We start from the raw sequence: 13570 nt of genomic DNA, 5'->3' as shown, positions 1-13570 counted from the left end.
CAAAGGACATCTCCTACATGAGGCCACTTCAAGATAAGGAAATATAAATAACCCACCTAAGATATTGAAAGAAATACAAAGATTTGGCCAAATAAGGAGATAGAGGACCATATTCCAAATGAATGAATGAGACATAATCTGAGAAAAATAACTAAATGAAGAAACGTAATCTACCTGCAAAAAAAGTTCGAGGTAGTGATCATAAAGATACTCAACAAACTCAGAAGAATGAATAAACACGGTGAGAAGTTTAACAGCTAGAAATACAAAGAACAACAAAGGATATGGAATAAGTGAAATAAAAAATACAGTGAAACCAATCAGCAATCTGGAAGACAGAGTACTGTAAATCACCTGAGCTGAACAGAAAAAAGAATGGAAAATTTTCAAATGAGGATATAGTTTAAGAAACCTCTGGGACAACATCAAGCATACTAACATTATAGGGGTCCCAGAAGGAGAAGACAGAGTGAGAAAGCGGGCAGAGAACTTACTTGAAGACATCATAGCTGAAAACTTCCCTAACCCAGGAAAAGAAAAAACATTCAGGTTCAGGAAGCATGGAACGTCCACTCCAGGTAAGAACACTGGAGTGGGTTGCCATTTCCTTCTCCATGGGATCTTCTTAACCCAAAGATCAAACGCAGGTCTCCCACATTGCAGGCAGAGTTTTTATGGTCTGAACCACCAGGAAGAGCACAGGAGCATATATATGGGTCTTTTTTTTTTTTTTAATCACACCAAAACAAATTATAATTAAAATGGCAAAAGTTAAAGATAAGAGAATCTTAAAAGCAGTGAAAGAAAAGCTAACTAGTCACACACAAGGAACTCCCGAAAGACCATCAGCTGACTTTTCTGAAGAAGCTGCAGACCAGAGGGGAGTGGCATGACATATTCAAAGTGAAGAAAGAAAAAAACCTACAACCAAGAATACTCTACCCAACAAGGTTATTGTTCAGATTTGAAGGGGAAACAGACTTTCAGCAAAACCTAAAAGAGGTCAGCATCACTCACTAAATCAGCTTTACAAGAATGTTGAAAGAACTTCTATAAGTAGAAAAGAAAGGTCCAATGCTAGAAATATGAAAATTATGAAAGAAAAAAACAACTTGTAAAGGTAAACATACAGTAAAGGTAATAGATCAACCATTATAACCCACTCCAGTACTCTTGCCTGGAAAATCCCATGGACGGAGGAGCCTGGTAGGCTGCAGTCCATGGAGTCACTAAGAGTCAGACATGACTGAGTGACTTCACTTTCACTTTTCACTTTCATGCACTGGAGAAGGAAATGGCAACCCACTCCGGTGTTCCTGCCTGGAGAATCCCAGGGACAGAGGAGCCTGGTAGGCTGCCGTCTCTGGGGTCGCACAGAGTCAGACACAACTGAAGTGACTTAGCAGCAGCAACCATTATAAAGTAGCAGGAAGGCTAAAGACAAAGGCAATAAAATAATGCGTGGCCACAATAAATACAAAGAGATTTTAAATATGATGTCAAAAATAATAAATATGTATGGATAAAAATGTAGAGTGGTTAGAATTTGTTCAAAATTAAGAGATCTATCAATTTAAAACAACCATATATGTGTGTATACATATATTTATTAACCTCATCATAACCACAAATCAAAACTCTGTAATAGATACATACACAAAAAAAGAGAAAGAAATTCAAGTATAACACTAAAGACAGTCATCATATCACAAGGGAAGATAACAAAAGAACTACAAATAACTACAAAAGCAATCAGCAAATAATTTAAATGGCAAAGTATAAACCTATCAATAATTAATGTAAATGGACTAAATGCTCCAATGAAAAGAGAGTGGCTGAATAGATTAAAAAAAAAAAAAGACCCATATATATGCTCCTATGCTCTTTCCTGGTGGCTCAGACTGTAAAGAGTCTGCCTGCAATGCGGGAGACCTGGGTTAGATCCCTGAATCAGAAAGATCCCATGAAGAAGGAAATAGCAACCCATTCCAGTACTCTTACCTGGAGAATCCCCATGGATGGAGGAGCCTGGCAGGCTACAGTCCATGGGGTCGCAAAGATTCAGACACAACTGAGAGACTAACACTTTCACTTTATAAGCTCACATAAGAAAGTCACTTCAGATTTAAAGATATACACAAAATGAAATGAGGGGGTAGGAAAAGGTATTCCATGTAAGTGGAAATGAAAAGAAAGCTGGTATACCAATACTTATATCAGACAAAACGGACTTTAGAACAAAGACTGTGACAAAAGAAGGCCATTATATAATGATAAAGGAATCAATCCAATAAGAAGATATAAACAATTATAAATATACATGCATTCAACGTAGGAGCACCTAAATATATAAGACATATTAACAATCATAAAGGGAGAAACTGATAGTAATACAGTAACCGCAGCAAACTTTAAAACCCAACTTATGTCAATGGACAGATCATCCAGATGGAAAATCAATAACGAAACACTGGCCTTATATAATACATTAGAGCAGATGATTTAATAGATATATACAGAACACTTCACCCAAAACCAGCAGAATATACACATCCTTTTCAGTGCAAATCAGTAGATCAAAAGTTCAGCCACAGAAGTGAAGTGAAGTGAAGTGACTCAGTCATGTCCGACTCTTTGCAATCCCATGGACTGTAGCCTACCAGGCTCCTCTGTCCATGGAATTCTCCAGGCAAGAATACTGGAGTGGGTTGCCATTTCCTTCTCCAGGGGATCTTCCCAACCCAGGGACTGAACCCAGGTCTCCTGCATTGCAGGCAGACGCTTTGCCGTCTGAGCTACCAGTGAAGCCCTTCAGCCACAAAACAATTCTCAATAAATTTAAGAATACTGAAATTACAAGTATCTTTTCTTAGTAAAAGTATATATATATATCTTTTCTGAAAATAGCATGAGACTAGAAATGAACTACAAGGAAAAAAGCTATAAAAGACAAAAATGTGAAGGATTAAAAAAATGCTACTAAACAATCAATGGTTTATTGGAGAAATCAGAGATGAAATAAAAAAATACCTGAAAACAAATGAAAATGGAAATACAACAATCCAAATCTAATGGGGCACATCAAAAGCAGTTCTCTCCCTATGAGGGAAGTTTACAGTGATACAGGCCTACCTCAGGAAACAAGGAAAATCTAAAACAACCTAACCTTGTACTGAAAGGAACTAGAAAAAGAAAAAACAAACCCAAAATTAGTAGAAGGAAAGAAATAATAAAGATTAGAGCAGAAGTAAATGAAAAAGACTTAAAAAAATAATAAAGACCAATTAGTAATTCTTTGAAAAGATAAACAAAATTAATAAACCTTTAATCAGACTCATCAAGAAAAAATGAGAGCCCAAATAAATAAAATCAGAAATGAAAGGAAATAAAATAGAAACGACACCACAGAAACACAAAGGATCCTATTACTAAGAACAAATATATTCCAATAAAATGGACAACCTAAAAGAAATGGATAAATTCCTAGAAACATGCAATCTTCAAAAACTGAATCAGGAAGAAGTAAAAAAATCTGAGTAGACCAATTACCAATAATAAAATTGAATCAATTAAAAAAAAAATTCCCAACAAACTAAAGTCCAGGACCAGATTTTACAGGTAGATTTTAGACTTTACAGAATTTACAGATAGATTCTTCAAAACATTTAAAGAAGAGCTAACACTCATCCTTCTTAAACTACTACAAAATATTGAAGAGACAGGAATGCCTCAACTCATTCTACAAGGCCTGCCATTACCTTGATACCAAAACCAGACAGATACCACAAAAAGAGGAAATTACAGGCCAATATCACTGATGAACACAGATTCAAAATCTTCAACAAAACATGAGCAAACGAAATTCAACAATACATAAAAAGGATCACACACTGTTATCAAGAGGGATTTATCCCAGGTATGCAAGGATTTTTCAGAATCTGCAAATCAAAGTGATATACCACATTGGCAAGCTGAAGAATAAATAAGGCCACATATTACAAAACCACAACCAACACCATACTCAACAGTGAAAATCTGAAAGCATTTCCTCTAAAATCAGAAATAAGACAAGGATGCCCACTCTTGCACTTTTATTCAACATAGTGTTGGGCAGTCCTAGCCCTAGTAACCAGACAAAAAAACAAATAAAAGAAATCCAAATTAGAAAGGAAGAAGTAAAACTGTCCCAGTTTACAGATGATATGATACTAAGTACAGAAAATCCTAAACACACTACTAAAACCCACTAAACAAATAATCTCAGTAAAGTTACATTGTTGGTAGGAATGTAAACTGGTGCAACCACTATGGACAACAGTATAGAAGCTTCTCAAAAAATTAAAAACAGAACTGCCATATTATCCCTACAAATGAGACAGCTAGATGTAAATGTAAATTTCCCTGATGTCTTAAGATTACCAGAAGGTATGTTATTTTCTGAGCATAAACACAGTATAAAGTGTTAACAAGTTATATTCCCTTTACTATTTACACAGCACTTTTACATAATTTATTTCATTATTAAACTCCTGACAATTATGTTCAACCTCCATTTTTCATGTGAGCCAACAAAGTCTCAGAGTAATTAAGTAACTTTTATGTCATAGACCTAACAGTTAGCTTTAAACACAGATCTAAATGATCCCAAATAAGGTATTCCAAGTAGAAAAGTATGATTACAATGTTAAATGAGCTTAGAAAAGTGTCATTAATAGTTTCTAATCAAGTATTTCAGTTAGTGATTTCACTATGACAGACTATCACCCTCAACCAAGTATCAAAAATGTTAATTTCAGTTCATGACCAAAAGTACTAATAGGTCATTCATTTCAACTACAAAAAAATAAAAACAAGTACCATGTAATCAGATATCTTACATTTTTTAAACAGAAATATATAATTAAACTATTAGGATAAATAAAGATGCTTTCCTTTATTGGCATACTTTTAGCATTTTACAAATCTTCAAAAATCTGTGACATAAGGTCACATATTCCACATAAAATCTTTCCCCTTTAATGTCAAGTTTCTATTATTTCTACATGGAACATTTACTAACTTCTTAATCCTCTCTCAAAGAGCATCTCTTTGAATTCTGATTGCTTACCTTCCATAGCTGAGCTCTAGATTTCTGCTTCCTTAACAAGCCAAGACTCAGTTTATGACAAAGTAAACAAGAGCAAGCCATAGTAGGGAAACACAACATTAGCTTAAACCCTAATAAACATTCTATCCAAGAGGAGAAAACATTTCAAAGTAGTTCTTCCTCCATTAATGAGCATCTTTCTCCCTTATTGTAGGTTCATAACCAACAAAAAACAAACAAAAAAGAGAGTCAAAGATAAAAATACAGCTGAAATGAGTGGCTAAAAAAGCGTCCTATTACTTCATTGTAAATTAAACTTAGAACTGTAGATGTTTCGTTTCCTTCTCCCTCATAGGGTCCAGCCTGCTCAGATGCATCTACCATACAGAGGAGTAGAGAATGTTACGTCCTAAGAATTGAAGGCTCTAAAAATAGAACCAGAAGGCACTGAGCAAAAGCATATTCAGTTGCTTCACAGGCCTCATCTAATCTTCCCTTGGGAAGGCATCTCACTCAAGGAATTGAAAGACAGGAGAAAAATACTTCCAAGAGAGAACTTCCTTACTTTACAAGTCATGTAGATACACGGGGAGAGGAAAATGATGGTTCCTCCTTCAACAAACATAATCTCCAAAAATACGTAACAGGTTCTTCAGGATGTTTTTTAAACTCTCAAAGAGGAAGACCTCATAGAAAACATACCATCTTCTCCTGTTTCACTTCCCACACCAGAGAGAGGCAGGGATTGGGTGAAGAGGTATTAGACTAACTTGACCTAAAAAGACTGGGCTAAAGAAAGAAAACTAAGTCTGCCAATTCCCAAAGTAGACCTGATTGAAAACCAATATTCTATGCAGTCTTTGCATAAGTTATGATAAATAACTTTGTCTTGTAAAAGGCAGAGCTCTTTGTAAAGCTGCACAGAAGATAAAGTAGTACTTAACCATTTTATCTTCCTTTTAAAAACTCTTTCCCTCACCTAGGCTTTCTCAACCTTACTCCCTCGGAAGACCTTCACCTTGCCCTCTATATTTCTAAGGCTCACTTCTTTCTTAGAACTGACCTCTAAACTCCCATTCCCCACAGTCCAACTAAGTATGAATCAGATTATGTGATTAAAGTATTTCCCTCTAGTGGGTAAATGTGGTTTAATCCACAGGGTTCAATTCCACAAATATCATTAAGCTCTACTACATACAAGGCACCACGTGTTTAATCAAAGTACCTATTCTTCTGACAAGAAAACTAGTTAAATCAATCCTGTAATGGACAGTGTAAAAGAAAAACACTCTTCTCTTCCCATTTCTTCACATCTTAATGCCCCTTAATGCCCCTTCTCCCTACCCCATCCTCCAGGAATCAATATTGCTTCCAATAAAAGTCAGTGACTGGGAAGACAACAAGTGATGGTAGAAACAATAAACATTCAAAACTACAGATGAGTAGAGGGTCTCCTAGATTTTATGTATTAATCACAAGTACAATAAAAAGCTTCTCAATGTATCAATTCAAGAAACCTACAAATCAGCTTTGCTCAGAATTCTGAGTTATTAAACCATACATAGGGAGAGTTTTTCCCTTGTCTTATTTCCATACAAGGAAATATCTTTTTAAATATTTAAAAATTTAAATTATTTAAAATATTACTAAGCATCAGTTCAATTTGCCCAACCACATTTAAAGGCTATTAAACTTAACTGCTTTCAGTTAGAACTGGTATTTTCCCAAGTACTCCTAGTTTTGAAGCTGCAAACTAATTGGCATACTTGCTTTAAAATCTTTTTTAGTTGTACAATTATTAATTTTTACTTAGAGCTCCAAACCTACAGAGGAGGATACAATAACTGACAGGTTTGGTTTGGTTGAGCCACATGAAGTTATTTTTAACTGTTTCAAGTAGTTGTCAATATTTTTAAAAGTCAGGAGAATGGCAAGCAAAAGTCTAGATTTCCTGTGTTCTCTTGAGGAGGTTGAAGACTGGGGCCAAATTACTGCACTAATCAAGTGAACCTGAGAACTGGATATTCCTCTTTACATGAGGCATAAACTCTCTAGTGTATTTCACTCATTTTTATTTTCTAGTATCTGAAGCATGTAAGTTTGCTGAAAGGTGCATATTTTCCAGATCACTTCAACAAGTCATCTAATGTATAAAGCCACAAAGCAGGACATATTGGTTTGCAACTTCATAGTTAATAATAAAATAACTTTTTACAAGACTTAGAAGAAAGGTTGAGGAAGAAAAAAATTCAGACTGGTGGAATGGTAACATACAGAATGTAAAAAGCCCACCTGAAAGTTTTTCTAGGAGAAAAAAAAAAAGGTAAAAATTCAAAAACATTTTCTAGGAGAAAAAAAAAAAAAAGGTAAAAATTCAAAAACATTCCAAAAAATTCAAAAAAAACTGAAAGCTTTCCTAATTGAACCTATGTTACTCCAGTTCCTTGTCACACTCCAAGCTTCAGAACCTCCCTTCCCACTTTCTCTTTATGTATAACAATAGCAGTTAGCCCATAAACTCTGAGAAATGTCAGAGAAATTTATGAAAACACATATACATCTTCAAAAACAATTCTCCTCACACACTTTTTAATAGTCTTTATCCACCATCAAATCCTCTCCCGAGTTATTTCTACGGCTTTCTGCTTCGTATTCTAATGACTATAGTCCTCACTTTCAAAGCCTGGGCTTCAGTCCTAGATGGGTTTTCCAGTATATAAACTTTTTTGGCCCTTACAGTTGCACTCCTTATTACATCTCTTATTCTAATTTCTACATCTACTTCATTCAAAATTTATCTATAACCCCCTCTCTAAAAAGTCTTGATCAAATTTGTGTAAGGGGGGTGGGGATACCAGTTGTACAAAGAAAATCAATATACTGTTAGTTTTCTCTGATATTAATTTAAATAAAAAGCATGAAGATTCTTAAAGAGTAAAAAAAAAGTTTAAATAAACTGTATATGTTAAATGCATAATGTGACAAGAGACTGATGTTCTAGCATGTCTGGACTAGTGACTTCTCATCACGGGCACAAAGTACTAACGAGAAAAATTAGCAGGAAATCTGTGCGGCCCAATGATGGTCACACTGTCCCCACACTAACAAGTTACTACGTGATGTCTACCTTCCTGCACACCATTCAAGAGGATAAAGGACTTGTATCTGAAGAAGAAAAAAATAAGCAGCTTTTCTGTGAGAATTTTGGGAAAACAAAGCTTTACCGCACGTCATATCGTTACAGCATAAAACCACGCAACACCTTATTGGGGTCTCATTCCTCTTCACCCAAAGCGAGACTGGGGCCAACTTAGCCCCTATTGTGATGCGCCCTCCTCAGGATGTCGCGGCGTTAACCCAGAATGACAGAAAAGGGGCGGGGCACAGGGTTCCCCTGCCCTGGGAAAGAGGGTTGAGGGTATCGCCTTCATCTCTGGGGAAAGGCCTCAGAACTTCCAACCCAAAAACAGCACCCCTGAAACCCAAGTCCCTTCGCTGCCTCTCCGAACTGGGAGCCAGCGGCCGGAGCCCAGAACCCCACCCACGGTCCCCCAGCAGGATCTGGGACGCCCAGACCACCGCCACAGCAGTTGAGCTCTCAAGCCCAGATTCGTCCTCCGCCCCCTTCCTCCTTCGCCCCCACCAAGCCCAGGCTCCGGCGCCGCCCCTACTGAGTTCCCCAACTGAGTCCAGTCACCCTCGAACCTGTAGTCCCCTTTGAGTGTCCAGGCACAGGCCAGGGCCAGCGACACCTCCGCTTCCTCCCCAACCAGATCCCTCCAGAGAGGTGTCTGTGGCTGCGGCCGCTCGAGCGGCTGCGGCTACTAAAGCCGCCCCAGCAGGTTACAGGCCGGCTCCAGGCTGCTTCTCGCGAGATCCCTCAGATCGAATAGGCGAGATTAGCTGAGTCGTCGCGAGAATGGAGCCTCACCGCCCAGTAGTTGGGCGGGGCGCAGAGGGTGCCCGCGGTTGAGGGAGTGGCAGCCTGGGTTGGGTGGGCGCTCAGCCTGGGGGCTGGTGCAACAAAATGGGAAGCGCTTGTGTCCACAGACGTCAGCTCAGAATCTACTGCGATCCTCGAGCCTGAGTGGCTGCGAGCTGTCACCTCCAAATCTTTTAATACCACATTTTCCCTTGATTTCTTGTTACCGTTAGAAAAAAGCGGACATCCCAGAGTTGGAGAAATACCTAAGGACTCTGAGTTTACTCAAGGAAAGCGTTTTCCTCAACGGGGTGAACTCCGAACGCCTTTGCCGGCTCAGCTGGCGGTTATTAACCGGTCTGAGTTCAGGAAAAGGGGTTTTCGTCAGAGCCATTCTCTATTTCCTACCGTCCGCAGCTGTTTGTTTTTAAACACTGGGTAAGCGGGAATCCGTGTACCAGTTGGAACTTGTGCAGCTGGGCCTCTGTGGAACATCGATAGCAACGTGGATGGGATATTGCTCCTTGCGGCAGAAGGTTGCCAGTCATAGGGTTTCTGTCACTCATCTTTACTGTCTGTCACATGCTGGACTACACAAATGGAAAAATTGAAAGGTCTCCGATCTCAAAGCTCACGCCCTGGGAGCGAGACCCACCCTGAAACAGATAATCCTGTTAAACTGTGGTAAAGGCCAAGTTATAAGCTGTGAGAGGAAGGAACCGACTTGGCCTGCCATGTTGAGGAAATCTCCACCAGGGAATGACATTTGAGCGGAATCTTGAAGGATGGGTAAGAGTTCCCCAGTTCTGAGAAGAGTGGGAGGAGCATTCGTTCCCCAGAGGAAGCGAAGAGGGAGAGGACCGGGTTTGAGTAATTTGCTATGAAAACAGATTTTGCGGAAAGAACTTTGTTGAAAACCTGTTAATCACTGTTTAGTTGGGAAGAGAAAACTCCGTGACTCCTACATGTGATAACAAAAATGTTTTTTCAAACGAGTGTTCATGGAGATGAGCAGTTGACCTGTACAGTAGAGGATAGTGCACATCCTTGTCCACATCTCCGGCCACCTACATATGAGAGACCTAAGGGAAACAGGTTATTGTCATAGTTGTCTTAGGCTCCCAGTCGTGTCCCACTCTTTGGACCCCATGAACTGTATAGCCCTCCAGGCTCCTCTGTCCATGGAATTCTCCAGGAAAGAAAACTGGAGTGGGTAGCCATTCCCTACTCCAAGGGATCTTCCCAACCCAGGGATGGAACCCTGGTCTCCTGCATTGCAGGCAGATTCTTTACCATCTGAGCCACCAGGGAAACAGGTTATTGTCATAGTACACCAAATTATCATTGCCACATTCTGCTAATGTGGAAATCTTCAAAGATTTCTAAGAAAGAAAATCTGATAGTTTTGTAATACGGGAATATCTCATGGAGAAACTTCAAGAAAACCCTCAGGCAACAAAACAACAACAAACACCCCATTGACCTTTATGTATTACTATGGCTTTCTTTTGAAAGACAAAATCAAGAGAAGAAATTCTAAGTCCAAGTTAAGGTTCGTGAGCTCTGTCATCCCTGTATCAAAATAACAGCTATCATTGCCTGAAGAGGGGCTTCTTTGGTGGCTCAGATGATAATCAATCTGCCTGCAATGCAGGAGACCTGCATTAGATCTTTGGGTCTGATCCCTGGGTCAGGAAGATACCCTGAAGAACAAAACGGCTGCCCACTCCAGTATTCTTACCTGGAGAATTTCATGGACAGAGGAGCCCGACAGGCTTACAGTTCATGGGGTCACAAAGAGTCAGACATGACTGAACAGTTTTCACTTTTTATTTCCTAAAGAGAGACCCTGATATTCTACTGTAGTATTTCTGCCAATCTCCCTTTAGACATTATTTTCATACTATCCTACCTTCCCAGGTGGCGCAGCAGGTTAAAGAATTTGCCTGCAATGCAGGAGACACGAGTTGGATCCTTGGGTGGGGAAGATACCCTGGAGAAGGAAATGGCAACCCACTCCAGTATTCTTGCCTGGAAAATTCTATGGACAGAGGGGCCTGGTGGGCTACAGTCCATGGAGTCACAAAGAGTCGGACACAACTGAGCGACTGAGCACACACACATGTATATGTATACTATACATACATTTGGCTCACCCTATGCTCCGTACAAATAAGCCTAACAATAGGAAAATAAAAAGTCATAAATGCTGAATTATTGTTATACACCTGAAAATAATATAAATTATACCTCAATTTTTTTTAATTAAAAATTTTAGAAAAAGTCCTTCAAACTCTCGTGTATGCCAGTCAGGTGCTCTGCTTAGCATAATTCACACAGTTGTTGAGAGTCCCTTTGATAGTAAGGAGATCAAACCAGTCAATCCTAAAGGATATCAACTCTGAATACTTGTGGGAAGGAATGATGCTGAAGCTGAAGCTGAAGCTCCAGTACTTTGGCCACCTGATGCAAAGAGCCAACTCATTGGAAAAGACCCTGATGCTAGGAAAGATTGAAAGCAGAAGGAAAAGAGGGTGACAGAGGATGAGATGGTTGGATGGCATCACCACTTCAGTGAACATGAACTTGGGCAAACTCCAGGAGATGATGAGGGACTGGGAGGCCTGGCTTCCAAGGGGTCACAAAGAGTCAGACATGACTTGATGACTCAAACAGTAACAATTCCAAGTTCTAGGAATTTTCCAGGGAACATTGGAAGAATTAGTGAAAGATTTCAGATGAAGTATGGAACTTTCAGAGAAGGCAATGGCACCCCACTCCAGTACTCTTGCCTGGAAAATCCCATGGACGGAGGAGCCTGGTGGGCTTCAGTCCATGGGGTCGCTAAGAGTCAGACACGACTGGGCGACTTCACTTTGACTTTTCACTTTCATGCATTGGAGAAGGAAATGGCAACCCACTCCAGCGTTCTTGCCTAGAGAATCCCAGGGACGGGGGAGCCTAGTGGGCTGCCGTCTATGGGGTCGCACAGAGTCAGACACGACTGAGGTGACTTAGCAGCAGCAGCAGCATGGAACTTTTATTCCATTTTAGAATCAGGTCAAGTCATTTTGCCTTGCTTTGAAGGACCTACAGTTCATTTTATTCTGTTATTTTTTAAAAGAAAAGAAAATCTAATAAAGCTATCATTGTCATTTTTTTTTAAAAAAGCAACTTTTCATATATTAATTTGGGGGCATAGTAGCAGCTTTGCACCTAGTAGATAATGCTATTGATCAAAAACTTTTGTACAATAATTTATAAATGCTAGCTGACTGAATGAGCTAAGGTTCAGACCCTTAATACAAGTCTTCTTTCCTCAATATAAATCTATATATCAAAGAGGTCAAAACAGAAATAGAGAAGTTTCATAGACAAACAATGAACAGACAAGTTTTTTCAGTTGTCTATATTATCGTACCTCATAGCACGCTAACACAAGGTTGTTTCCAAGGCAGATAAGGTAGACCTCTGGTTGAATATTTGTTCAGAGAATGAATGATAAGCCACATACCCAGAATCCTATTTAACTTTAAAGCCTCAAATTTCTTTGTACTATTTAAGCACTAACATCAGGAACAAGAAAATCATACACACAAAAAATCTGTATCTCTATTCAGCAAATATATTTATTGATCAAGACCGTGTATAAGAACGTAAGGGGAGATAACAGACATTATCAATATACAGGTTCTACTGAAAAAAAAAAGATGTGTAATAAAATAACAAAAGGAAAACAAGTTGGGTCATACAGAGATAGAGAAATTGCACTATGGGAGGTCAGAAATAGGAAAGATGACTTCCAACTGAAAATATGAAGAAGGTGCAGAAAAGGGGAGGAAAAGAAGAATGTTTGTCTTAGAGGTTTAAAGAATAGATAGGAGTCTGGCTTGAAGCTATGGTAGGAAAGGGCATTCCTATGGAAAGATCAACAAAGGCATATAAATAGCTAAACTCAATATTTTGTAGGGTGCTCAGTCGCACGCATGCTTTAGCCATGTCCAACTCTTTGTGATCCATGGATCACAGTCCACCAGGCTCTTCTGTCCATGGGATTTCCCAGGTAAGAATACTGAAGTGGATTGCCATGCCCTCCTCCAGGGGATCTTCTCCACTCGGGAATCGAACCCTCATCTCCTGCATTGCAGGCAGATTCTTTACTGCCAAGCAATCGAGCCATCGGGGAAGCCCTTATGTAGGGAGAACAGTAGCAATTAAAAAGAATAAGAAGATTAAAATTGGGACAAAAAGACCTTGGAATGTTAGATTAAAAATAAGAGTTTGTTAACTTTTTCTGTAACTTATTAGCTGGTGATAGAGTGAAATCTCAGATCTTTCACAGTTTTTGACAAATGCTTTCAGGCTTTCTTTGTGGAAATTGACAAGCTGATCCAAAAATTTATGTATAAATGTAAAAGTTCTAGAATAGCCAAAAGAGTTGTGAAAAAGTACAAAGCTGAAGAACTTAACACTTCAAGATTTCAAAACTTACTACAATGCTATAGGAATCAAGATAGTATGATATTCAACATTGTAAATCAACTGTACTACAATAAAAAAAA

The 13570-nt window shown here is 38.9% G+C and overlaps 1 protein-coding gene across 4 annotated transcripts in view; it reads right to left on the bottom strand.

The window, feature by feature from the left end:
* Positions 1–8962, bottom strand: part of BTBD10 (BTB (POZ) domain containing 10) — a 76246-nt gene extending 67284 nt beyond the window's left edge. For all 4 annotated transcript variants that reach the window (XM_010830600.1, XM_010830599.1, XM_010830598.1 and 1 more), the window contains exon 1: positions 8792–8962. The gene's annotated coding sequence lies outside the window, so the exon portion shown is untranslated. The remainder of the gene's footprint in view (positions 1–8791) is intronic.
* Positions 8963–13570: the final 4608 nt, after the last annotated feature.

The sequence above is a fragment of the Bison bison genome, unplaced genomic scaffold (assembly GCF_000754665.1).
Source record: "Bison bison bison isolate TAMUID 2011002044 unplaced genomic scaffold, Bison_UMD1.0 scf7180017864518, whole genome shotgun sequence".
Lineage (NCBI taxonomy): Eukaryota > Metazoa > Chordata > Mammalia > Artiodactyla > Bovidae > Bison > Bison bison.
Note: the sequence above shows the minus strand (reverse complement) of the source record. Positions and strands in the feature narration are given on the sequence as shown.